The sequence below is a fragment of the Gossypium hirsutum genome, chromosome A12 (genome assembly GCF_007990345.1).
Source record: "Gossypium hirsutum isolate 1008001.06 chromosome A12, Gossypium_hirsutum_v2.1, whole genome shotgun sequence".
Classification (NCBI taxonomy): Eukaryota; Viridiplantae; Streptophyta; class Magnoliopsida; order Malvales; family Malvaceae; genus Gossypium; species Gossypium hirsutum.
Window position 1 is genome coordinate 100,969,208 of NC_053435.1, and position 27,964 is coordinate 100,997,171.

General features: G+C 35.9%; 1 non-coding gene across 1 annotated transcript; it reads right to left on the reverse strand.

Moving 5' to 3' along the window:
- Positions 1–2,830: 2,830 nt before the first annotated feature.
- Positions 2,831–2,936, reverse strand: LOC121211556 (small nucleolar RNA R71). Its single transcript, XR_005906780.1, has one exon. It is a non-coding gene; the product is annotated as a small nucleolar RNA R71 (small nucleolar RNA).
- Between the last annotated feature and the right edge of the window lie 25,028 nt (positions 2,937–27,964).

Below are 27,964 nucleotides of genomic sequence, written 5' to 3' on the forward strand. Positions count from 1 at the left end.
TTTTGTGAAAAAGAAGGACGGGTCGATGAGGTTATGTATCGACTATAGACAACTTAACAAAGTAATGGTAAAGAACAAATATCTCTTGCCAAGGGTTGATGATCTCTTCGATCAACTGAGAGGAGCCACTGTATTTTCTAAAAATAGATTTGAGGTCGGGTTACTACCAGTTAAGAGTCAAGGAACAAGATGTGCCGAAGACTGCTTTTTGGATGAGATATGTGCATTACAAGTTTCTTTTTATGCCTTTTGGATTGACAAATGTCCCAGCAATATTTATGGACTTGATAAATCACATCTTCTGATCGTATTTGGATAGGTTCGTCGTCGTTTTTATTGATGACATCTTGGTTTATTCGCGAAACGAGAATGAGCACGCGGAGCATTTGAGAACTGTGTTCCAGATCTTGAGGGATAAGCAAATTTATGCCAAGTTTAGTAAGAGCGAGTTTTGGCTCAAAGAGGTAGGGTTTCTAGGACATATAGTGTCAGGTGATGGAATCCGAGTTGATCCAAAGAAGATCTCCGCCATTGTGGAGTGGAAACCACCGAGGAATGTGACAGAGGTTCGCAGTTTTCTGGGGCTAGCGGGATACTATAGACGATTTGTAAATGGATTCTCCATGACAGCTACATCGATAACAAGGCTACTGCAGAAAGATGTCAAGTTTGAATGGACAGAAGGGTGCCAGTAGAGCTTCGAGAAATTAAAGGCTTTGTTGACCAAAGCCCCAATTTTGGTGAAACCTAAGTCGGGCAAGGAATTTGTAGTTTTTAGTGACGCCGGATAAACCGTAATTTATACATATTTTTACCCCATGTTTAACTCATTTTAAGGATGATTTTTCCTTAGAATTAGTGAATTCGATGCTCCTAATGCCATAATTTCATGATTTATACTTAGGTGAGCATAGGAGAGCGAAAAGAATGAGAAACGGGCCAAAAACGGAGAAAATAGGCCAAAGTACGAATTCAACATGGCCTGGACCTCCTCACATGGGTGGACCACACGGCCGTGCCTATTTAACAGACTCGAGCACGGCCTGAAGTAATCGCACAGGGCGTGTCACACGGGCGTGTCCCTGCTAAGCCCAAGTTGAGTCCAATTCGGAAAAGGCTAATTTTGAGGGCTCTTAGGCATTCCAAAGCCTATAAATACACCCTAGGGGAGGAAGAAAGGAGGACACACAGAATAGGGAGTAAGGAATTACTCCAAGGAAGCCGATTGATTCATCTCAAAAGCTGGATTCATCATCAAAACTGAAGATCTCTCCTCAATTCCCCTTCAGGTGTTTTGGGTTTTCTTTATGTTTTGTATTCTTTATTATTATGAGATGTTTTTTTATTTAGTTATGAATTAAAACCCTTAAATACCTAAGGGGAATGAAACCTAAGACGAATCTTGTTATTATTTTCTGAATTGTATGATAAATTTTTAACTTGTTCTTAATTATGTGTTCCTAATTCTTGTTTTGATATCTCAGGATACTGATTCAAGATAAGCTCTTATTCAGAGGAGGAATAAACCCTGTCTAAGAGTACATTTGTCATAATTAAGTGGAGTTGATTGCGCGCCTAGACATAGGGTGACAAGATTTTGCCGGATTAGGGTGAAACCTAATAAGGGGATCCATAGATCGAGTTAATGCAACCCTAGGGTGTTAATTAGAGAAAGGTTTCAATTATTCAATCTAGGGATTAGATGTTATTAGTCTTGAACAGGGATAATAACATAACTTAGGGATCTCTACGGAACAAGTTAAATGAATAAATCGTCCGATTCGGAGCTAGAATAACAAGTGCAGTCTAAGTGGATTTTTCCTTAGGTATTGTCTTAATTCAATTGATTTTGCCAAAAGCAATTCCCCAATTCTATTTTCTGTGAGTTCTTAGTTTAGATAATTAGTTAGTTAAAACAAAACCCCATTATTCTTAGGCTAGATAATAAAAAGACAGTCATTACTAGTACTTTTAGTTACTTTGGGTTCGACAATTCGGTCTTGCTAAAACTATACTATTGTTCGATAGGTACACTAGCCAACGTCACAATAATAGTTAGTTTCAAGAACGATTAATAATAAATATTTAAAACTTATCACGAAATCATGCGATCAAGTTTTTGGCACCGTTGCCGGGGAACTAAGATATTAGAAACGCTTATTTTTTATTACTTTAGCCATTTATTTTTCTTACAATTTAATTTAATTTTTATTTTATTAATTCACTTTTTCTTTCTCTTGGCAGGTTTTTATAGTTTATGACTAGAATAAACCCGTCAGGACCACTACTTTTTGACGAAGAAATCGATCGCACAGTTTGCAGAAACCAAAGAGAAATAAGGCAAAGCTTAAGGTACACAGAGAACGAGCAAGAGGATGATATTCAACCCCCAACCGAAGAGATGGCTGAAAACCAAGACAATCAGCTACCTCATGTAATTGCGGTTAATCAAAATCCTGCTCCACGCACTACGTATGATTATGCTAAACCTTCTTTAACAGTAACTGAGTCAAGCATAGTTAGACCTGTTGTTGCTGCAAATACTTTTGAACTGAAACCTAACACTATTCAAATGATACAGCAATTTGTTCAGTTTTATGGTTTGCAGGATGAAGATCCCAACGCTCACTTAGCAAACTTTTTGGAACTATACGATACATTTAAAATCAATGGTGTTTCTGATGATGTCATACGTCTTTGGTTTTTTCCCTTTTCATTGAGGAACAAAGCTAAACAGTGGTTGAACTCGTTACCACGAAGGTCAATTACTACTTGGGAACAAATGATTGAAAATTTTTTACTAAAATATTTTTCGCTGGTTAAAACGGCTAAATTACGTAACGATATCTCTTCTTTTGTTTAGATGGATTTAAAAACACTTTAGATGCATGGGAGAGATACAAAGACCTTTTCAAAAGGTGCCCTCACTATGGGTTATCGCTTTGGCTTCAGGTTCAAACATTCCATAATGGCCTGAATCCTTCAACTCGGTAAATGGTTGATGCAACTACTGGCAGAACCGTCAATAATAAAACACCTGAAGATGCTTATGAGTTCATAGAGGAGATGTCACTGAATAACTATCAGTGGCAAGTCATCAGGACAAAGGCAACGAAAATAGCCGGTGTTTATAACATCGATTCGGTCACCATGCTCTCTAATCAGGTAGAACTCTTGAATAAGAAAATTAATGGTTTTCTTAGTTCTTCACAGGTTCACCCAGTAATGCAATGTGAAGCAAGTGGAGGTGGAACAAGCCATTCAGAATACCAGCTTTATGGCCACAACATGGATAACGAACCATTAAATTACATGGGTAATAATCCTCGACCTCAAAACAATCCATATAGTAACACTTATAATGCAGGTTGGAGGAACCACCCCAATTTCTCATGGGGAGACCAAGGATATCAGCGACCACCTCCGGGCTACTAACAGCCACCCTATCAACAGGAAAAGAAGCCGAACCTTGAAGAGATGCTCACAAAGTTTATCTCGATGTTAGAAATCCATTTCCAGAACACCAAAACAACACTTAAAAATCAACAAGCGTCAATCCAAGGGCTCAAAACTTAGATAGGCCAGCTTTCTAAACTAATCTCCGAATGACCACAAGGTAGCTTGCCAAGTAATACTGAACCCAACCCAAGGGAACAGCTCAACGCGATTAATGTTCAAGATGAAGAAGGATTCGTTGAGTCTGAGCCAGAACCGAGGCAAGAAACTGTAGTAAGCAGAGGTCAAGATGAGGTGGGTCTAAGTAAAACCAAATCAGTGAATGTCGAATATAAACCTCGTGTGCCATACCCCAACGCGACAAGGAAAGACCGCTCAGATGAAAAATTTGGTAAATTCCTTAAACTCTTAAAAAATTACATATTAACTTACCGTTTATTGAAGCCCTATCGCAGATGCCAAACGCAATGAAATTTTTAAAGGAGCTTTTAGCAAATAAGAAAAAGTTGGACGAGGCGTCGCATGTGGAGCTAAACGCAGTTTGCTCAGCTATTCTCCAAAATAAACTACCCCAAAAAACTAAAAGATCCAGGGAGTTTTACGATTCCTTTCTTAATTGGTAGTTTAGTTATTAATAATGCATTAGCTGATTTAGGGGCTAGTATTAACGTCATGCCCTACAAAATGTTCAAACAATTAGGTCTTGGGAAACCCAAACAGACTAGGATGAGCATTCAATTAGTAGATAAAACTATAAGATTTCCTAGGGGTATTATTGAAGATGTGCTAGTTAAAATCGATAAATTTATATTTCCCATGGACTTCATTGTTCTAGACATAGAAGAGGGTAGCAACACTCCTTTAATTCTAGGGAGGCCCTTTTAGCAACTGCTAAAACAATTATTGATGTCGGCATAGGTGAACTCACACTCCGTGTGGGAGATGAAACAATCACCCTTTAAGCTCTCAATTCTAACAACACATCGAAAATTAAAGGTGATCGTTTAACCCATTCTACTAAAACTGACAATATGGTACAACCTACTTTGCAGGAAATGAGTCTGAAGGAAGCACATGAGTCATTCTCACGCAATAGTAGAGGACCTGTTCATGAAGATCGAAGATTACAAATCGATGAGCTAGATGAACGGCGGACGCATAAACTGAGAACACACAATAAACCAAAACTACTCCAGGACAAGCTCAACACCTTTCCAAATCAACTTAAGGTTGGAGAGAGAGTCTTATTAGATACCGCAGATCCCCACATTGTCACTACCACACCGAATGAAGAAATCCCTCTTATGGTACTCAGCATTTTCCCATTCAGTACAGTCGAGGTGAGTCATCCCAAGTTTGACACTTTTAAGGTAAACAACACCCTTTTAAAACCTTATTTTGATGAGATTGATAGCAAGAATGAGGAGTATAAACTCCTCAAACCACCATGATCATTCAACAGAGAGGTAAGTCGAGCTTAGACTATAAACAAGCACTCCTCGGGAGGCAACCTGAGCACTAACTGTATTAACTTCTTTAAATATTAGTGTGTAACACCTAACTTACTAATAGAGCTCTTGAAAACAGGTTCACCACAGAGACACAGTCAAGCACACGGGCGTGCTTAGGACCGCGTGGAAATAGAGCAAAAGTATTCCCTAAACACGGGCTGCAACAAATCGCCACTGCCGTGCGACATGGCCGTGGCCGAGCCTGCCAAAAAAACAGGGGCGTGTGACACGTCCATGCTTTAGGACCGTGGTTGAAACAGAGAAACTAGCACGGGCGTGCGACACGCTCGTGTTTAACACTCGTTGTCGAACCTGTCAAATTAACATGGGCGTGGAGCTTGCATACATGGGCGTGGGAGAAGCGAACGAAGGTAGACACGGTCGTGCGACACGGCCGTGTGCACCCACATGCCCAAGGTACACAGGCGTGGGATGAATTTTAGACGTGCCCAAATAGGAAAAACGCAAAATACACGGGCAAAAATTGGGGAACACGGGCGTGTTACCTGGCCTTGTGGCCCAAAATCTATAAATACCTTGCACTATTCACTATCTTCCCCATTCAAAAACCCTAAACCTAGTCGCTGCAAGTCCGCACGGCCTTCCTGCCACGCCCGTGCACCGCCTTCAACTCTATTTTAATGCCCAATTTCTCTCCCTTAGCGTTTGTTTACTCTTTTCACCTCTATTCTACTTACTTTTAATGCTTATTTTTAAAATAATGTTTATTTTTCTCTTATATTTCCATTTTGTTCATTATTTCTGCATTATTAGATTATTTATCATACATTTCATGTTAAATCAAGTTGTTAGGAAAACCTCACTCTTTTGTCATACACATGCCATTACTATGCCTATTCTCATGCCATTAAAATGATAATGTCAAGAAATTATGCTATCAAAATAATTATGTTGGTTATGTTTGGTTAATAGTAGTAGTTTTGGCTAAAATTCTGATTTTTATTTGAAATTTGTCTTCATTTTACTTTGACCACTCATTAAGATGACTTGATGATTCTAATCGCAGGGAGCTATTCTTTGGGATCATCGAGCCAACATACCTCGAGCTCACGATGAAACTATGCTCAACGTTCCATCTTTAGACTGTAATAACGAACTATGATGATCCCGGCACGATCCAATTTCTCCTAGGCAGATTAATCCGCCAGCTAAGGTCCCAGAGTTTGGTGCTGCACTGGGCTTATATACAGAGGAGTTCAAGGAGGAGAATGAACTACATGCTCTCACTCGCCATATACACTTCTCTCCCTCGAAGTGCTGGCACACTTTGGCCCCTGGCGATGCCTCCTACAATCCTAGCTGCTCCAAGGCAACAGTTCTCCCACCTTCCCTGAGGTATTTACATGCTATTTTGGCTCACACGATAACGGGGAGGTGAGAGAGCACTGGCATCGTCAATACCCACAACGCCCACTTTTTATGGTGTATGTTGTACAGGCACGTCATCGGCCTGGCTTATTTCATTGCCCACGCCATTCAGCACGAGACAGAATGGAATAGGAAAGGGGTCATCTCCATTGGCCCATACGTGACTCGATCGGCTCGACACTTCGGGCTCCTCAGTACCGCAGCCCAAGAGTCATCCTTAACCCTCATTGGCTAGATGTCTCCACAAGGCATCTCGAGCATGCTTAGCATGAGGATGATTGAAAAGCGCTGAGGAACCTACCTTCCTCAATATTGCCTCGCCCAATCTACCGAGGAGAAGGCCAACAAGGACATTCCTGATGATGTCCCTCCACAGCACGAGGACCCACCGACTCAGCCACCACTACCCTCTCGTCCAGTTCATGCGACGGCTTCATATGCTGACATCTCTGAGCGCCTCACTTGATTCGAGCAGCAGTGTTTTCAACGATTTGACAACATTGATGCTACTTTACAGTAGATTTGTCAGCACCTCCACATCTCATTGCCAGTCCCACCTCGCGAACCATCTAGCGATGAAGATGTTTAAAAACATTTATTTAGTATTTATGTTTTTTATTTTTTATTAAAATTACTTTTTATTCTTATTAGATTTTAGAATTTTATTTTATAATTATAAATTTCGGTGATTTCTTTATGAGTAAATATTCCTCCTAATATCCCCTAAAAAGTTCCTGACTCTATCACAGTTATATAGAGCTCATAAGCTCATCATCGCATAGGAACTACAAACTCCACTAGGAAAGGTTTTCCATGACTGCCATGTCCTGCTCGACCACTACCATAGCTACCATTAGATACAATATTCCTTTGGCGCAGGACTTATGGTCTAACGAACCTCTACCACCGCCGGAGTATTCTCCTCCTCTTCATACCGATTACTCTCTAAAACTCTAATTCGAGGAATTCATCATACAGAAGTTTCACTTCCCTTCCTATCTTATGATTACAAATTTTATCTTTTCCTATCTATCTTTGTACATTGAGGGCAATATACATCATAAGTGTGGGGGGCATTCATTTCATTATCAAAAAAATCCCTGAATGATTGCCTTGTTTTCTTGAAAAGCTCTCATATCATATTTAGGATAAAGTTTGATTGATTTATGATTTTGATTGATATATCTTGAATTAAAACATAGGCATTTATACATTGATTGTTTAAACTTTAAGACGTTAGAGAATCAAGCATGATAAGTTGATTTTTAAGAATTTAAAATTATAAGTTGTTTCCCCAAGTCTAGGTATTACTTTGAATTGGAATTCACGAGTTTAAACATCAAAAAACCATAATTTTTGTGAGATTTTTGAGCCTTTTGAGCATCTATTAATTCTTTCATGCTCACTTTTATTATTGCTTTAAGTGCGTCAATATCGAATTGTTATTCTAGACCTTGTCTGATTATGCATGTCAAGACCACTGATAAACCATAAATTATATATATTTTGACCCCATGTTTAATGCATTTTATGGATGATTTCTCATTAGAATTTGTGAATTTGATGCTCCTAATGCTTTAAATTCATGTTTTATACTTAGGATAGCATAGGAGAGCGAAAGGAACGATAAACGAGCCAAAAATAGAGAAAATGGGCCAAAGTACGAAATCAACATGGCCTGGACCTCTTCACACGGGCAGACCACACGGCCATGTCAATCTGGAAGAATTGAAGCACGATCTACACGGCTATGGCACACGCCCGTGCCATTTTAACAGGCTCGAACATGGCCTGAAGTAATCACACACGGGCGTGTCCCTGCCGAGCCCAAGTTGAGTCCAATTCGGAAAAGGCCACTTTTGAGGGCTTATAGACATTCCAAAGCCTATAAATACACCTTAGAAGAGGAAAAAAGGAGGAGGATAAGAGGGGGTAAGGAATTACTTCAAGGAAGCTGATTGATCCATCTCAGAAGCCGGATTCATCATCAATACTGAAGATCTCTCCTCAATTTCCCTTTAGGAGTTTTGGATTTTCTTTATGTTTTGTATTTTTTATTATTCTGAGATGTTTTCATATTTAGTTATGAACTAAAGCCCCTAAATACCTAAGGGGAATGAAACATAAGACAAATCTTGTTATTATTTTCTGAATCGTATGATAAATATTTAACTTGTTCTTAATTATGTGTTCTTAATTCTTATTTTGATATCCCAGGATACTGATTCGAGATAAGCTCTTATTCAGAGGAGGAATAGACCCTGTCTAAGAGTACATTTGTCATAATTAAGCGGAGTTGATTGCGTACCTAGACATAGGGTGACAAGATTTTACCAGATTAGGGTGAAACCTAATAAGGGGATCCATAGATTGAGTTAATGTAACCCTAGGGTGTTAATTAGAGAAAGGTCTCAATATTCAATCTAGGGATTTGACGTTATAAGTCTTGAATAGGGATAATAACATAACTTAGGGATCTCTGCGGAACAAGTTAAATGAATAAATCGTCCGGTTCGGAGCCAAAATAACAAATGCAGTCTAGGTGGATTTTTCTTTAGGTATTGTCTTAATTCAATCGATTTTCCCAAGAGCAATTCCCCAATTCTATTCTCTGTGAGTTCGTAGTTTAGATAATTAGTTAATTAAAACAAAATCTCTTTATTCTTAGGCTAGATAATAAAAAGACAGTCATTACTAGTACTTTTAGTTCCTTTGGGTTTGACAATCCGGTCTTGCTAAAACTATACTACTGTTCGATAGGAACACTTGCCTACATTGCGATAATAGTTAGTTTCAAGAATGATTAATTATAAATATTTAAAACCTATCACGAAATCACGCGATCAATGCCTCTCTAAACGGTTTAGGGTGTGTGCTAATGCAAGAAGGCAAGGTTATAGCTTATGCCTCGAGACAGCTAAAACCTCATGAGAGGAATTATCTGACCCATGATTTAGAGCTAGCAAATGTAGTGTTTTCACTGAAGTTTTGGCGACACCCTTTCTATGGTGAGAGATGCCGAGTATTTATTGATCACAAGAGTTTAAAGTATTTAATGACTCAGAAAGAGTTGAATTTGAGGCAACGACGATGGTTAGAGCTAATAAAAGATTATGAGTTGATCATTGACTACCATCCAGGAAAGGCGAACGTAGTAGCCGACGCTTTGAGTAGAAAGTCATTGTTTACTTTGAGAGCTTTGAACGCTCAGTTGATTGTATCTAATGATGGTTCGATCCTAGCAGAGTTGAAAGTTAGGCTGACTTTTCTTCATGAGATCCGAGAAGCTCAGAAAAGTGATAAGAAGTTGCGAGCTCAGAAAAGTCAGTGTGAGTCAGGTGTTGAATCAGGTTTTCAGATTGGTACCGACGGATGTTTAATGTTCAAAGGTAGGGTTTGTGTACCTAAAGATAGTGAGCTCATTCAGAAGATTTTACGATAGGCACATAGTGGTAGTTTGTCCGTCCATCCGGCCAATGTAAAAATGTATAACGACCTGAAGAAAATGTATTGGTGGTTGGGAATGAAAAGAGATATTTCAGAGTTTGTTTCCAAGTGTTTAGTGTGTCAGAAAGTAAAGGCTGAACACCAATGAGATCGTATCACCATGGATTTTGTGACCAGTTTGCCTCAAACCCTGAAAAAGAGAGATGCAGTATGTGTTATTGTCGATAGACTCACTAAGTCAGCCCACTTCTTACCAGTGCGTATCGACTACTCCCTTGAGAAATTAGTTGACTTGTATGTTTCCGAAGTTGTGAGACTACATGGTGTACCATTATCGATTGTTTTAGATAGAGACCCGAGATTCACCTCGAGATTTTAGAAGAGGTTGCAAGAGGCTTTAGGAACCAAATTGAGTTTCAGGACGGCTTTTCATCCACAGACTAATGGACAGTCAGAAAGAGTAATACAGATCTTAGAGGACATGTTGAGATGTTGTGTTCTTGAATTCCAAGGAAGTTGGGAAAAATACTTACCATTGGTTGAATTCGCCTATAACAACAGCTATCAGTCGAGTTTGAAAATGGCGCCTTATGAGGCTTTGTATGGGCGAAAGTGCCGAACGCCCGTATTCTGGACTGAGTTGAGAGAGAGTCAGATTCACGGGGTTGATTTGATCAAAGAGGTTGAGGAAAAAGTTAAGGTGATTCATGACTGTTTGAAAGCTGGCTCGGATAGACAAAAATCCAACGTGGATTTGAAACGAAGGGAGATTAAATTTGAAGTCGGGGATAAGGTATTTTTGAAAGTTTCTCTGTGGAGGAAAGTCCTCAGATTTGGTAGAAAAGGCAAGTTGAGTCCTCATTTTATAGGACCTTATGAGGTTACCGAGAGAGTAGGGCCTGTTGCCTACCGTTTGGGCTTGCCGCCAGAGTTAGAAAAGATCCATGACGTATTTCATGTGTCCATACTATACTGATACAAATCAGACCCTTCGCATGTAATTACACCAACTGAAGTTGAGATTCTTCCAGATATAACTTATGGTGAAGAAACAGTCCTTAGCTCGAGAGGTCAAACAGTTAAGGAATAAGGATGTACCACTTGTGAAGGTTTTATGGCATAGAAATGGAATCGAGGAAGCCACATGGGAACCCGAGGAGTCTCTGAGAGAGCAGTATCCAAACTTATTCACCGGTAAGATTTTTGAGGACGAAAATCCCTAAGGGGGAGAAACGTAACAACCCGATTTAGGGCCTAGTCAGAACAGTGGTCTTGGGACCAGAAATCTGAAGTTAGAAAATTATTTTTATTATTTTTATGAGGTTATGGTATGATTATATAAGTGCATGTAAATTTTGGTAAGTTAATTTTAGCGATTTCTAGTCCAATTTCGAAAAATGACTAAATCGCATAAAAGGAAAAAGTTACATTTTAGTATCCAAATGTGTTAAATAGCTAGAGAATCAAAATTGAGGGCTTTTAAAGGGAAATTACACCCTTTTTAATAGTGTTAGCCAGCCATGGAGTAAGAGGAGACAAAATTGTCAAAGTTAGGTGAAGCTTAAGTCACCAATTTTGACGAGTTTCATTTTTTAATAAAAGAAAAAGAAAAAGACGGAAAAAGCTATCATCTTTTCTCCATTCTTAGCCGAAAATATTAGAAAATGTTTGGGGTTTAAGAGCTTGAAATTTCAACAACTTGAAGCACTCATAAGTAAGTGATTTTGATAGTTTCTCTTAATGATTTTTTGCATTTTTGAGACCCTTGAAGAATGAGCTTTCAAATGAGGGTGATATCTTACAAAATAGTCAAGAGTTTAGGATTTTTCCATAGATGTATTTGTGATATATGCTGAGTTTTTATGGAAGAATATGAGTCTTAGTTGTGTTATAAACAACTTTTGTGAAAGGTGTTAGCATGAAAACACCTAAAGGGACTATTTTGCATAAGTTGCAAAATAGGTGGTTAGTGTGTGAAATAGTGAGAATTTGGGATTGAACTAGTAGTAAAAAGAGTTTAGATAGGCTTGAAATATGAAGAAATTCGATAAAAATTAATTTTCAGGCATAGGGGTAAAATGATTATTTTGCACAGGCCTAAAGGCAAAATGGTCATTTTACCAAAGTTGTGAAATTATGAATGCCTAATTGTGTTTGGTGACTAAATGGATGCATATTGTTATTATAGATCAAGATTTGTCAAAACCGAGCCTAGACCGGGGCAAAGCCAAGCAATCTGATGAAGCCGTCTAGTCAAGTACTTTTTGTAATCCGAGGTAAGTTGTATGTAAATAATACAACTAAACTATTAATACTTGTATTCATATTGTCATTGAATTGATATTGTACAAGTTGATAAGTTATAAGTTGAGAATGCCTTGTAATATTTGAGATAGTAGAAATATCCCGTTGAAACCTTAGGATATGATCTGAATATTCGTGCCAAGACATTGGGTGATTTGTACGCTAGTGTAAGACATGTCTGGGACATACATCAGCCATATTATGAGAGCCAGTGTAAGATCATGTCTGGGACATGGCATCGGCATCCAGACGAGGGCTAGTGTAAGACATGTCTGGGACATGCATCGGCTCGGCAGAGATAGCCAGTATAAGACGTGTCTGGGACACGCATCGGCTAAGAGTTGTGCTAGTGTAAGATATGTCTGGGAAATACATCAGCACACATATATGAGAGCCAGTGTAAGACCATGTTTGGGACATGGCATCGGCAATTTATCCCATGTTGAAGGTTCATAGAATATCCAGTAGTATTCCAAACGGTTCAATGGTGAAAGTTATAGTTCAATTTTGATAAAGAAATGATGAGTGTTACAGGTACCTATATGATAAGCATGAGTAACGAGCTTAATTTAGAAAATGAAACTTGAGTAGTTGATAATGAGTAAGTTAAGTTATGTTTACCTTTGAGCTATAAGCATGATGGCAATTGGTGAGATTGTTGTTGTATATTTATTTATATGCAACTTACTAAGCTTTATGCTTACTCTTTTTCCTTTCCCTCTTCTTTCAGTATCGTCAGGCTAGCTTAAGGATCCCATAAAGGCAGAGATATCGATCACACTATTAGCTGTAGCACTCGGTATAGTTTGATTTATATTTTTGAAGGTGGTATGTATAGGGCTAGACTAGGATGTTGTATTAAGAGAATTATTCATGTATTTTTGGCTTAAGTCAAAGGCCCTTCTCTTTGTATCAAGCCTGGAATAATGGCTATTATTCATTTTGATGAATGCATATAATGTTCTTTCTATGGATGAATTGGTGTCCATTGTGATGAAATTTGTATATTGACATGATCTTGTGTAGGTTGTGCAAAATGGGTGACAAAATGGCTTGGGAAATAGCCTAGTTAGTCCACACGGGTAAGACACACACCCGTGTGTCTAGGCCGTGTGTGTCACACGGCTCATGCCAATGGATGTATGTTACGGTCGTGCGTCCCCTGCACTTAAAACTTGAAAGTCATTTTAGTACATAGGCAGGCCACACGGGCGTGTGCCCAGGCCATGTCATAAAGTCAGTATGCATGCTAGTAGTACAAGGACAAGAGATGTAACATCCCCCTACCCGAGACCGTTGCCGGAGTCAAGCAGGAGACATTACAAAACTTATCTTAGCACTTAAACAGTTTTCGTAGTAAACTATCCATCTGCATCATGGTCGCTAAAAAAATCATATCTCGAGTTACGAAACTCGAAATCTAATTCCATAAATTTTTCCTGAAACTAGACTCATATATATACTTACTAATTTTTTTCTAGAATTTTTGGTGAGGCCAATTAGTACAGTTTATTAGAAAAAGTCTCCCCTGTTTCAGGGTTCAGCTACTCTGACCCTTGTGCACTACAAATCAAATTTATTCCTGTACAGAAATCCAATGACTATGCCATTTGCTTCAATTAAAAATAGACTCAACAAGGAATCCATACAAATAAATTTTGAGTCCTAATTCTTAATACACAATTTATGGTGAATTTCTAAATCAGAACAGGGAATCCAGAAATTGTTCTAACCCTGTTTCACCAAAACGTAAATATATAATAAAATACAACTCTTTTACCTATTTTGTTTCTTTCATATAAAAATATATTCATTAAGCTTCAATTACATATTTTATTCATCATCTAATTCACTTTATACTATTTTTGGTATATTTTCAAAGTTGGACTACTGTTGCTGTCCAAATCTGTTTTAGTATAAAATGTTGATAACTAAGTTTATAACATCTTCATTTCTTCTCTCTACAACATTTACCAACAATTCCTCTTATTACTCTTCACTAACATATCAAAACATACCATACTTAAGGTTTTGGTAACATTTACAAAACATACCAAAATATCACTTAACAACTTAAATACTTTCAAAATAACCAAAAGACATCCTAGGTACAATGCCATTTTCTAAAAAGATAGAAACTTCACCAATTTGAGTTTGGGGATCGGCTTGTATGCTGAGTCCTTATACTTTTGTACCTAGCCTGCGCACGGAAACAAATCGTACGCTGAGAATACTCTCAGTGGTATTTCTATAAACAATAGCTTAATCAAATTTAAAACATGGTAATTCAAACACATTATTGCTATTATTCAATATCAATCAGTACTTTAATAACCTTTACTTTATTTACCCTTATTAACATAACTCGGATACTAAAGGATACACGGATCCAACCCACACTCCGGGATAAGCACATAGTGCTTTATCGGAACAAATCCGGAACTTTAACATTATAGTACACAAAGTACTTCATCGGAACAAATCCGGAACTATAACAGTAGTCAACACATAGTGTCTCATCAACTCAATGTCGGAATATCCCAATACTTCCAATTCCTATGACATGTCAACTATATCCGACTAGCCCGACACTGTTAATAGGGTATTCAAAATCACATTCATTTCAATATGGTAAAAATACTTACCTCATTCACATTTTCATACAATATCAATATCAAATATAGCAATAACGATTAAGCTCGGTTTATAGAAATACAAACCACTATTTATCGAATTTAATCGATATCTTCATTCACTTTCTCTTTTCCCTTCTTTGATGACATATCCGGTGCTACGTTTGCTACTAACAATCATACAATTAAAATCATCAATATACTAATTCATAAAACACATTTTCACTTTCTATCAAACTTTTACAAAAATTCCAATTTCGTCCTTTTTCCATTACTAATCTTTTTCTTTAACTTAAGCTTCATATTCTCTTTTAATCAACTCATTAACAATTTCTAACTCATAAAATTCATTATAAACATAAATTTTGAGCTCTATTCAACTTAATCCCTATTTAAACCTAACTTAGAATTCTTTTAATAAATCACTCAATTTTCACTTCTAACTTCAATTCCTATCAATTTAACCCATAAAACCTCAATTTATTCAACTAAATCAATATCTAAAAATTTTCTATTTTTCTTCATTTTAACCTCATACATGTAGAACTTTGAATTAGGCATCCATAAACATAAAAATCATAAGAAAATGAGCTAAAACAACTTACCAATCAAGCTTTAGGGCCTTAATCCTCAAATTTCCCTTTTCTATTTCTTTCTTTCTTTCTTTCTTTCTTTCTCACGTTTGCTCTCTGTAACTCTTTCTATGTTTCTTTACTCATTATTCTTTATTCATTATACTATATTATATTATTATTAACCTATAATAAATATAAAATTAACATGTGTAATAGCTATAACATAAAATATCTTATAGCTATTACACATATATACCAACTATTACACATGTTATATCATACATTCACACACATGGCACTTAGGGTCTAATTGCTAGATTAGTCCCTTTTACTTCTTTAATCTATGATTAAACTTTTATTCCTTATGCAATTTAATCCTTTAAACTAAATTCAAGCTACTTCACTTAATTAAACACTAAATAACCATTCAACTATAATTCATAAATATTTCTAATAAATATTCATGAATAAATTTCACAGAAACAGTACTCAAGACTCAATTTCCGATACTGTAACTTTCGGTTCATTACAAGAGACACGGCCATATGTCTTGACCATGGGAAGGACACGGTTATAGGACACATGCGTGTTCTTGGGCCGTGTGGTTTTGACAGAATGCCCAAGTTTTCAGACACGGGCTCGGGACATGGGCGTGTCCCTAGCACACGACCGTGTGTTCTATACCCACACGGGCGTGTGGAGCCTTGATGCATGAAATTTTGTAAGTTTTTCATGAGTTCTCGGTTGGGTTCTGGACCACCCCGGATGTATGTTTTGGGTCTCGTAAGCCCGTATATGAGACTGATTTGTTGTGAAAAAAGAAGTTTTTAAATTGTTTGAGATTTCACGGCCCAGTTTTATACAGTTAGTTGAGTTTAAGTCAGGTAGCACCACGAACCCTATCCTAGCGTCGGATACGGGTGAAGGGGTGTTATAGATATAGTAATATCCGATGAAATGATTGAAAATACGGTAAGAAGTAGGAGGATAGATGCGGGAGAAAGCGCTAAAAGGCCCTTCAATGCAGGTAAGAAGTGAACATCGTGAGCATGCCTTCCAAATTGGTCAACATAGGCAAGCCGAGGGTTGTAACCACTAGCTATCAAGGCCCTTCAATGCAGGAATACAACTCGAGGCTAAATACAGAAAGGCTCTGGTTTACATCCATCCCGATGTCATATAAGGAGTTGTATCAGAATATTTTTGATATGCATGTGGTGTCTCTATTCTACTCAGAACCTATGCAATCTCCGTTCTCAAAATGGTATATGAGAATGCTCAATGCGAGTACCACGCAGGAATAACGGGACACTCAATCGAAAACTGCAATACATTTAAAAAGTTGGTCGAAAGGTTCATTGAAATGGGAATTGTGAATTTCGACGATTCTTCAAAATCTAATCACTCTGAAAATGAAGTAAATGCGATATTTGAAAGTGGAGGCAAAAGAGTTGCGATACCTTGAACAAGTCAAAAGCCAAGAAGGAATATTGGGGAATCTAGATGGCATATCCGAAGAGGGAACCAGGGGAATAAAAGTTTCCAAACCCTTGCATACTTGGGAGTGTTTTGAACAATGGGTCTGTAGAAGAGATCCCTGCATTTTTTAGAGCTAACCTAGAGTAATATTCAAAACACGCTTGTTGCTTTAAGCCTAAAAGCAATAAGAATCCTTTTGTGAAATAGACTTGTGTCCAAAATCTTTATTTCAATAAAATGCATCTTTGTGAGCAAATATTCTTTTACTTTTTACATTTATAGATTCTCCTTCAAATATTCTTTTATTCTTTATTCATGATCATACCATACAAATAATCATTCTTTGATTCATTTATTCTTTGAAATCCCCCTTTGTACCTACAACAGGTCCCCAGATATCAATTACGTGAGCGACGCTGTCACTGACTCAGAATCTTATTTTGGGTGAGATATGTGTTTAGAGGGATCTCAGGACTTTGAAGATAATAGAGATTGTAACTTATCTCCTGATTTGTTAAGGATGGTAGAATAAGATCCTACTCTACAAAAGGTCAGTGGACATGGTGAGCAAGGGGCAAAGATTGAAGCCTAAGTCACCGCAGAGACAAAACGAATGGTCATTGAGTTATTCCAAAAATTCAAAGATGTTTTCGCATAATCATGTCAAGATATACTTGGGATACTAATACCTGTGGACGCTAAAAAATGTCTATACTAATCATGAGATTCGAGTACTATTGATCTACCATGGAAGGGGATTGTATCAGTTAGGTCGTATTTAAGGAGACAAGATTCATGTGCATAATTCATTTCTTCACAGACTTTCTCTATGTGGGGCATGGACGTTATCAGGCCATTCTCATCTAATATACATCGATTCACCTTGGCAGTCGTCGATTACTTCACGAAAAGGGTGAAGGTCGCTTCATATGCCAATGTTACAAAGTCAATAGTCATCAAATTTAAAAAAAAACAAATTTCAAAAAAAAAATCAAATCAGGCGCTGACAAGGAATGTTAGAAAGGATCATGTCTAATACAACTACATAATGTCAAAAGCTTGCGGTCTATTGAAATATCAGACGCCATATCACAGTGCAGCAAAGGCAGCCAAAAAGAAAAAAAAAGTAAAAAAATAAACAAATAAAAATAAAAAAGAATAAAAACAATAAAACAAAGGTCATGGTGAAAGGAGACTGAGATTTGTCAAGATTGGCATAAAGAAGTTACCATTTACCCTATATGCTTATCGAACGTTGGCTAGAACCTTTGCCGAGGAAATACATTGCTCATTGGTTTATGGGATAAAAATGGTTTTGAAGACGAGATTCCTTTTCTCCAAGTCTTGTCAGAGCTGAAGGTGGATAAGGCAGAATGGATCCAATCCCGATATGATCAATTGAATTTGAGGAGAGAAGGTTAGAAGCTATCTGTCATGGTCCAATGCACCAGAAATAAATGATAGGAGCTTACGATAAAGAGGTTCATCCTAGAGAATTCCACGAGGAGAACTTGATATTGAAGAAGATCCTTCTTATATAAAAGGACTTCAGAGGGATGCCAAACTAGGAAATGTAATACCCCTACCCGTATTCATTGCCGAAATAGGGTACGAGGCATTACCGGAGTTTACGAATTAATTTTTTTTATATTCAATATAGCCCTTTTATAAATATCTAACCTTCCCTGTAATATTAAATCGAGACCAATCCACATCAACCAAATTAATTCAACATATTTTCATGATAGATTCATGCATTTATATAAGATAACGTCATCACATATCTATAACCAGGTTTGTTAACCATACTAATGGATAACTTTACATTCATTTCACGTTAATATTTACTTTGTTAGCTTATACATGCCATTGATTTCCAAAATAAAGTTTCTTTATATACCGAAATCCTGAGGTTGACAGTGTGATGAGTCTCCGACCAAATCCGACCTCCGAGCTCTTAACACTACAAAACAGGGAAAAAGGAAACGGGGTAAGCACTTTGTGCTTAGTAAGCTCATGTAACAAGAATTATACTTACCTAATATTTTCAATACAATATAATAAACATTCATATATCCATTCAATGCATTATTACCCCAATATGCACAAACTCAACATTCAAGTTAGTACAATAATTTCCATGTATCAATAATATATATACCATGATTGATGAGCTCGTCAATACCATGATTTCCATTTCCTTGTTATTTTTCCATATTTATCCCATTGAATTTATCGGAATTTCGATGGATTTTCAGAGGTACACATTTATTGTACAATTCCGGGTCCGTCAATTCATATTCATGTGCGCACATATCCATTTCAGAGAGCACACTCCCGCGAACCTCAACCTTGCAGTGGGATTACCAGTCCAGGCTAAACCCCTGCAATATAAACTCATAGAGTATTGTCGGGATTACCAGTCCAGGCTAAATCCACTGCAACGATAATTACTCTAATGAGCTTGGATCTGAATTACCAGTCCAGGCTAAATTCAGACCCTAATTCGGATTACCCGTCCGGGCTAAATCCATTTTACACATATTCTTCGGGAAGGCTATATCAAGATAGGATCACCTGTCCGGGCTAGATCCTTTTTACCGTCAATTCCTTTTCAAAGATCCATCGAATTTTCCTTTCATTCAAACGGAATTTCTTCCCATTTTATCAAATATATCAATGTTTCATTAATTTTCATACAATGAACACTCAAATCATATTCACATCAATAACATACAATCTCAAGCAATTTAAGAATATAATTCAAGTTACACGAACTTACCTTGATACTTGTTTGTAAACAGTAAAAATCTACTAATCCCGAACTTTTTCCTTTCCTCGATCTAGCTTCGTATTTGAATCTTCTGGATCTAAATAAATAAATTTAATTATCAATTTAATACATTTCATGTTCATATGCAACATTCTCTATAATTCAACTATTATTTATAGTTCATTCAAAGCTGTCTACTTGAGTCATAGTCACTTAATTATTTATATCTTGAGTTACGGAACTCCAAATTAAGATCCGTTAATTTTCCATGAAACTAGGCTCATATATATTTTTACCATAAAATTTTCAGAATTTTTGGTTTAGCCAATCAGTACAGTTTATTCTTCAAAGTCACCCCTGTTCTGCTGTCTAACAGTTCTGACCCTTCTTCACTAAAAATAAATTATCTCTTTATACAGAATTCAAATGATGTTCTCGTTTGTTTCTATTAAAAATAGACTCATTCAGAATTATAGACATATAAATTTAAGTCCCTAATTATTTTTATTCAATGTTTTATAATTTTTCAAAGTCAGAACAGGGGAACCCGAATTCATTCTGCCCTTGTCTCACAAAATTCATTATATCTCAAAATTTACAAATCCATTGCTTACAATATTTCTTCTATGAGAAACTAGACTCAATAAGATTTAATTCCATGTTTTTTTCATCTTCTAATTCGATTCCTACAATTTTTGGTGTTTTTTCAAAGTTAGTCTACTGCTGCTGTCCAAACTGTTTTAGTGCAAGCTGTTTAATTTCGTCCCTACTCAATTAGCCTCTCAATTGAGCTGATTTTTCTCAATTAACATTTTATTCTATCACCATAAACTAGTTTACAACCTTTAGGAATCATAATTTTAGTAATAGACTTTAATTCCAAACACTTTCACAATTAGGTCCTAAAAATCAATTTCCATTGAAATTGCCTAATAAAATCATCTCATAAACGAATTAAAGCTTTAATTTCATTCTATTTCATCATAAACTTACAGCACTCAACCATGGTGACTTTCAATTTCATCCATGAAATCAAAAACTAATGAATTTAATAGTAGGACCTAGTTGTAAAAGTCTTAGAAACACAAAAATTACAAGAAAAAGGCAAGGATTAACTCACTTGGTGCAAAAATTATGTAATACCAGCTTAGAGAACCCTCCTATGGCGTTTTTAGCTGCTGGAATTGAAGAGAAATGAAGAGAAATCTAGATATTTCCTATTTAGTCCTAGTTTTATTTAGTTAATTTTACAATATTCCAATTTTACCCTTAATTTATCAATTTTTCTGCTGATTTCATACCTTGCCGTCCAGCCCAAATAACTTTTGGGTCTAATTGCCTTTTAAATCCTTTCTCATTAGACTCTTAAGCTATTTAATCACTCTAGCAACTTTCACACCTATTACAATTTAATCCTTTTCATTTAATTGACTACCCAAACATTAAAATTTCCTAACGAAATTTTAATACCACATTAATAACATTTCATAAATATTTATAAAATTATTTTTGACTTGGTTTTACGAGATAGAGGTCCCGATACCTTATTTTATCTAATTTCTTCAATAATTTCTTTTTCTAACTAATCACTAAATCGATAAAATTTTCCTATCAATATTTCATACGATTTTCCTATCATATAAATTTTCAAGCAAAAATATTGAAATAAATTTCTCTTTAAATCAGATCTATGGTTACGAAACCATTGTTCCGATAACCTTGAATTTAGGCCATTATAGGAAAGACCTTATGTAGTAAAGAAGGCTTGTTCTGGAGGAGCATTGTTATTGACCGAAACAGATGGAAAATCCAGTCAAGAAGTATTCTACCTAAAAGAGGAGAGGCCAATGTGAAAACCCGTAAAGGGCGCCTTGAGACCAAATAAATAAATCAAAAAATTAAAAAAAAATCAAAAAAATCCTCAAAGGGTGCTTTGAGACCAAAAGAGATTTGAGTTGAAAACCCAAAAAGGGTGGCTCAATTTTGGATCAAAGTGGGGCACACAGTAGTCTTTCTATGCCTGAATTAACAATGAAAAAGTATGCTACGTCCTGAGGCATCGACAAAGTACTCCGGATCCCTTAAACACAGATTGAGCTCAAAGTGGTCCTCAAGAAGTTGGTGCAGAGAAGCTCAAGCTGCAATATCTGGGGCACCTAGTTTTCCATTTTACACATTTTGAATTTTCTATCTTTGATTATCTTATTCTTTTCTAGATACGTCCCAATAAATTTCCTTCTTAATTGCATTTTCTATCCTTGATTAACTTACTTGTTTCGAGCCATGCTCTCAATTAATTTCCATCCGGTCCATTGTTATGACCTTTTTAAAGCATTTTGCATTGAAATAACGATTAGTGGACTAATAATACTTTCATAAAAGGAGTTTCGCATATTACTTTGGAAGCTTCTAAATAATATAAGAACCTAAAACAGGACTATTGTTTAGAACTCACCAAGCCTAAGGGTTGGAAATATTGGTGAAAGATAATTATCTCTTTGGACTTTTTATTGGTTGAACAAAAATACAAGACATTTTGTCGGTGATACAACCACGACAAATTACGAGCAATGCCAACCCAAGTGTAAAGGGGGATCATTCTCGAGAAAAGAAAAATAATACTTTGCATCCATGCAAATATCAGACATATAAATCTGGTTAGTAGCATTTGATTCATTTCGATCATAGTATCCTAATTATTTTGCATAAGCATAGGTACATGAAACCGATTCTACAGATCATGTCCCTAGAGGATGGTGTAGCAACATCGGTGAATTCATAGATCTCATCTCCCTAAGATAGTAGTGGAGCAGATCGAAGACAATGAAACTTATCTTCTAGAGGTAGTAGAGGAGAAAATTTTAGCCACCAGCCTTATCTCTCTGAGGTAGTAAGAGAGCAGGTTGAAGATTGTAGTCTTATCTTCTTGAGGTAGTAAGGAAGTAAACTAAAGATCTCATCTCCTTGAGATAGCAGTGGAGCAGATCGAAGATGATGAATCTTATCTTTCTAAGGTGGCAGGGGAGCAAATTTTAGCCACCAGCCTTATCTCTCTGAGGTAGCAAGAGAGCAGGTTGAAGATTGTAGTCTTGTCTTCCTGAGGTAGCAAGGAAGCAAACTAAAGATCTCATCTCCCTGAGATAGCAGTGGAGCAGATCGAAAATGGCGAATCTTATCTTCTTAAGGTAGCAGGGGAGCAGATTTTAACCACTAGCCTTATCTCTCTAAAGTAGCAAGAGAACAGGTTGAAGATTGTAGTCTTATCTTCCTGAGGTATTAAGGAAGCTGACTGAAGATTGAAGATCTTATCTCCCTAAGCAGTAGTGGAGCAGATCGAAGATGATGAATCTTATCTTCCTAAGGTAGTAGGGAAGCAGATTTTATCCATTAGCCTTATCTCTCTGAGGTAGCAAGAGAGCAGGTTGAAGATTGTAGTCTTATCTTCCTGAGGTAGCAAGGAAGGAAGCAGACTGAAGATTGTAGACCTTATCTCCCTAAATAGTAGTGGAGCAGATCGAAGATGGTGAATCTTATCTTCCTGAGGTAGCAGGGGAGCATATTTTAGCCACCAGCCTTACCTCTCTGAGGTAGCAAGAGAGCAGGTTGAAGATTGTAGTCTTATCTTCCTAAGGTAGCAAGGAAGCAAACTAAAGATCTCATCGCCCTAAGATAGCAATGGAGTAGATCAAAGACGGCGAATCTTGTCTTCCCAAGGTAGCAGGGGAGCAGATTTTAGATAGCAGCCTTATCTCCCTGAAGTAGCAGTGGGGAAGATTAAGGACGGTGATTCTTATCTCCTTGAAGTAGTAGTGGAGAAGACTGAGGACAGTGATTCTTATCTCCTTGAAGTTCCAGTGGAGTAGATTGAAGTTACAAATCTCTTCTCCTTGAAATTATATTGGAGTGGATCGAAGCACCAATTCCTATACCCTTGAAGATGCAGTAGTTTGGGACAAGGTCACTTGATGAAGATGAATACCAAGAAGAGAAGATTTGGCAAGACCGGGCAAAATTGGCCTTTTTAAGGACTTTGCTTCATTCTCATTACACGACAATGAGCAAAGAGGGACAGCTGTAGAAAGCCCATTTCGCCCGGGCTCATACAAAAAATAAAACCAAAAAAATAATAAACTAGATTATTTAAAGGTCCAATGTCAATTTACAACAGCATTTCAAAATACCAAATTAGTCCATTCCTTACAAGCCCAATAATAAATTTAACTCAGAAATATACCAGACCCAAATTAAAACCCAAAACCCTATTACACCCAAAACCCTAAATAGACCAAATTATAGCGGCCCAACTCCGTAACTGGCCCAAATGGCCAAAGCCAATAACCCAAAATTCCAGCAACCTTAAGGGTTTCTGAAAGCAGTTTGCGCCGCAGCTCCCACGCACGGCTTTCTTCGCGCCTCCATTACCTCCATGTTGGTCCTCCAGTTGGACACACCTGCAACAAACTAACAACCACAACAGAAAACAAGCAATGGACATCAAATAAAAGCAAGGAAATTTTTATTTTCTTTTTCTCTTTTATTTTTATTTTCAGCTATAAAGCCGAATGGGAGGAAATGTAGAAGGATCCCCTCTTTTTCTTTGGTTACGAACACACAGACCGAAATCAATACAAAAATATCAGAATCATCAAATTTAAAGGTGATTTTTGCTTTGTATTTTTCCATTTTTTTGTTGTTTTTGAAGTTTTTTACACGAAAATAAAAAAGGAAAGGTCGAGAACGTACCTGTTTTTCACGCGCTGCCATCGAAGGTCCCTTTCCGTCCATGTAAGCTACCGAAACCCTGGGGTTTCGAACAGGCTTTGCAAAAGGGGGGATGCGAGATGGTTAAGATGCAAGGGGCCGGAGTCAAATAGGGTTTGAGAGAGTTAAAAAGAAGGGGTTTTAAGTTTTTTAAGGGATAATCTGCTAAATGAGCATTTTAGGGTAATTTTTTTAATTTATATACAAGGATAAAACGATGCCGTTTAAGGGGTGGAAGAACCCGCGTGTCAACCCGACCCATAATCGAATCCGCGCGTTTTCGTTCCAAATGGGGAATTTATGCGTTCAGTCCTTCCTATTTGCGTCATCATTTGATTAAGCCCTATTTATATTTCTTTGTTTTTTAAATTTTCCCCTAGAATTTGCACGTTGTTTCAAATTAGGCTGCGGTTAAACATTTCGTTTTGGTATTTGGTTTATTTGTTTTTTAGTCCTCTTTGATTTGCGCGCATTGTGTTTTAGTCCTTGATTTTGTTTCAATGGTTTATTTTATTTATTAATTACCCCTTTTAGTTTGCATTTATTCAATTGAGTTTGTTTCTTTTAATTTATTTATTATTTAGTTTTTTTATTAAAACTGTTTTGGTATTTGATTTTGAATTATATTATTGATTTTACATTTGTCTTAGTATGTTATTTTTATACTTGCATTTGTATATATTTTAATTGTTTTATTATATAGTTCATTTAATTTAAAAATTCTCTTTTATATTTCTTTGTTTTAAAGATTCATATGATGTTTATTCTTAAATACCTATTATTTTTATATATATTATTTATATTAGACTACCTATTATTTTTATATATATTATTTATATTAGACTATCTTTTTTAATTTATGTATATTATTTACTTATATATACATATGAATAATTTGTTTCGTATATTACTTGCTTTAATTCTTTGCTTGCATAATGTTTTTTTAAAAAATAATCTATATATTATTATGTTACATACGATTTATTGTTGTTCTTATTCTTATGATTTATTTTATGTTAAATATTTTAAACACCTTATTTTAGATTTTATTTATTTATTTTGAAGTGTTTCAATATTACTTTCACACTTATATATATATTTAAATGTTTTATATATCATTCGTTTTAAATTGTTGTATATTATTGATTCTTAAGACTACTTTTTCACATTGTTTGTTTGAAATTTATTTATTATTACTCTATTTATTTTCTTTTAATTCGCCTTATGTTTATTTTCTATTATTTGGTTATAAACATATTGTTTAATGTCTCTTAAAATTTGTTTGCATGAATGTTAAATTAGTAGGTGATTATTTATGTGTCGCATTTTAAATTCATTGCTTTTATATTGCTCATATTCGATTATTCTCATGATTCGTTAATGCTTTAGCAATATGTTTTGACAAGATAACATGTCATTATTCTCATGCATGTTGATTTTTTTTTACTATGAGTGGCCATTTAAAAGTTTTAGTTCAATCAATTATCTTTTAATCACCAATTCTTTCTATTTTAAAACTACAATGAAAGGAACTTTTAGAGAACAAGGCAATTTGTAAATTCGAGAAATCGTGGCCTAACGTGTTGGGTTTCGATTTTCCGTTGGACCAAATGACCAAATATCCTTTTTAAATTCTGTCAGTGTTTTCTTCAACAAAAAAGGCAATATTTGAAAATTCGAGAAATCGTGCCCTAACGTACTGGGTTTCGATTTACTGATTGACTAAATAATTGAATATCTTTTTAAAATTTCAATGCATGAATTTTGAAAATCAAGAATCGATCTTAGTTTCGAGGGTTTAAAAGGTCATGTCCTAACGTACTGGATGTGACATTTTATTCCTTCGGAACAAGAAAATCTTAGCATCCAATTCGAGTTATTCAAATGTTTTAAAAGAAACTGTATTTCAAAATCTTTTCCAATTTCAGACATAAGGACATTATTTAATCAATTAGGTACCAATTTTGGGCGTAACGAGGGTGCTAATCCTTCCTCGTACGTAACCAGCTCGCAAACCCATTTTCTTGAAATTCGTAGGCCAAAATTAATATTTTAATAAAATGTTTCATTAGGTGATCCGATCACACCTAAACAAAAAGGATTGGTGGCGACTCCATATTTCGTTTTAAAGTCGATCCCCGTTTTTCAAAATTAAAAAATGGTTTCGACATCCATTATAACACAATCCATAGTTAATAGTTTTCTTTAAGTACCTAAGTACTCTATCCAAAGCTTGCCAATGCAAACTACTTAGATTACTTGTGTATCTACTTAATTTCCCAACAGCATATGCAATATTTGGTCTTGTACAAATCATTATGTACATAAGACAACCAATTAGACTTGCATATTTCAATTGATTAATTTTCCTACCAGCATTAGATACTAATTTTATTTGAGGATCCATGGGTGTAGATGTTGGTATACAGTTGAAAAGATCAAACTTTTTAAGCACCTTTTCAATGTAATGTGATTGTGATAAAGCTATAGTGCTTTCATCTCGGGTTATTTTAATCCCAAGAATAACATCTACTACACTCATATCCTTCATAGCAAAGTTGTTTGACAAGAATTTCTTTGTGTTTTCTATTTGTCCCAAATCCGTGCCAAAAATGAGCATGTCATCTACATATAAGCAAATTATGACACCTTTTCCATTTTCAAATTTGCTATATATACACATATCAGATTCATTTATTTGATAGCCATTAGCTAAAATAACATTGTCAAACTTTTGGTGCCATTGTTTTGGTGCTTGTTTAAGTCCATATAAAGATTTAACAAGCTTACAAACCTTATGCTCTTGTCCTGGAGCAATAAATCCTTCTGGTTGTTCCATGTACATTTCCTCTTCCAATTCACCATTTAAAAATGCAGTTTTAACATCCATTTGGTGAACAACCAAATTAGAGGTAAGTGATATTAAGAGTTTAATTGTAGCAATTCTTGCTACTAGAGCAAAGGTATTAAAGTAATCAATACCTTGTTTTTTATGTAAAACCTTTGGCTATCAACCTTGCTTTAAACTTATCAATGGTTCCATCGACCTTCATTTTCTTTTTGAAGATCCATTTACAACCTATTGGTTTGGAACTCGGTGGAAGATCAACTAAGATCCAAGTTTGATTTCCCATTATTGAATCCATCTTATCATTTATTGCTTCTTTTCAAAAAGGAGAATCTTAAGATTTCATTGCCTCTTCAAATGTAATAGGATCAGATTCCGTATTATAACAATAAGGTATCTTATTGCATATACTTTCACCTTTTCCTTTTACAAGAAACATAATGAAATCTAGTCCAAAATCTTTGACCTTTTAATCTTCTTACTTCTTCTTAATTATTGACAAGATTCATCATTATTATCAATTTGTTCCAATGGAATCTCATTCTCATTTGAAAAATGAATCAATTGTTATGGCTATAATTGTCTTGATATAGAATTAAATCTATTTTCATCAAAAATAGCATCTCTTGATTCAATAACAATATTAATTGAAATTGAATCATTTGGTTCAATTACCATGAACCTATATGCCTTGCTATTATGTGCATATCCTATAAATATGCATTCAATTCCTCTTTCACCTAACTTTTTACGTTTATGTGTTGAAACTTTGACAATAGCTCTACAAC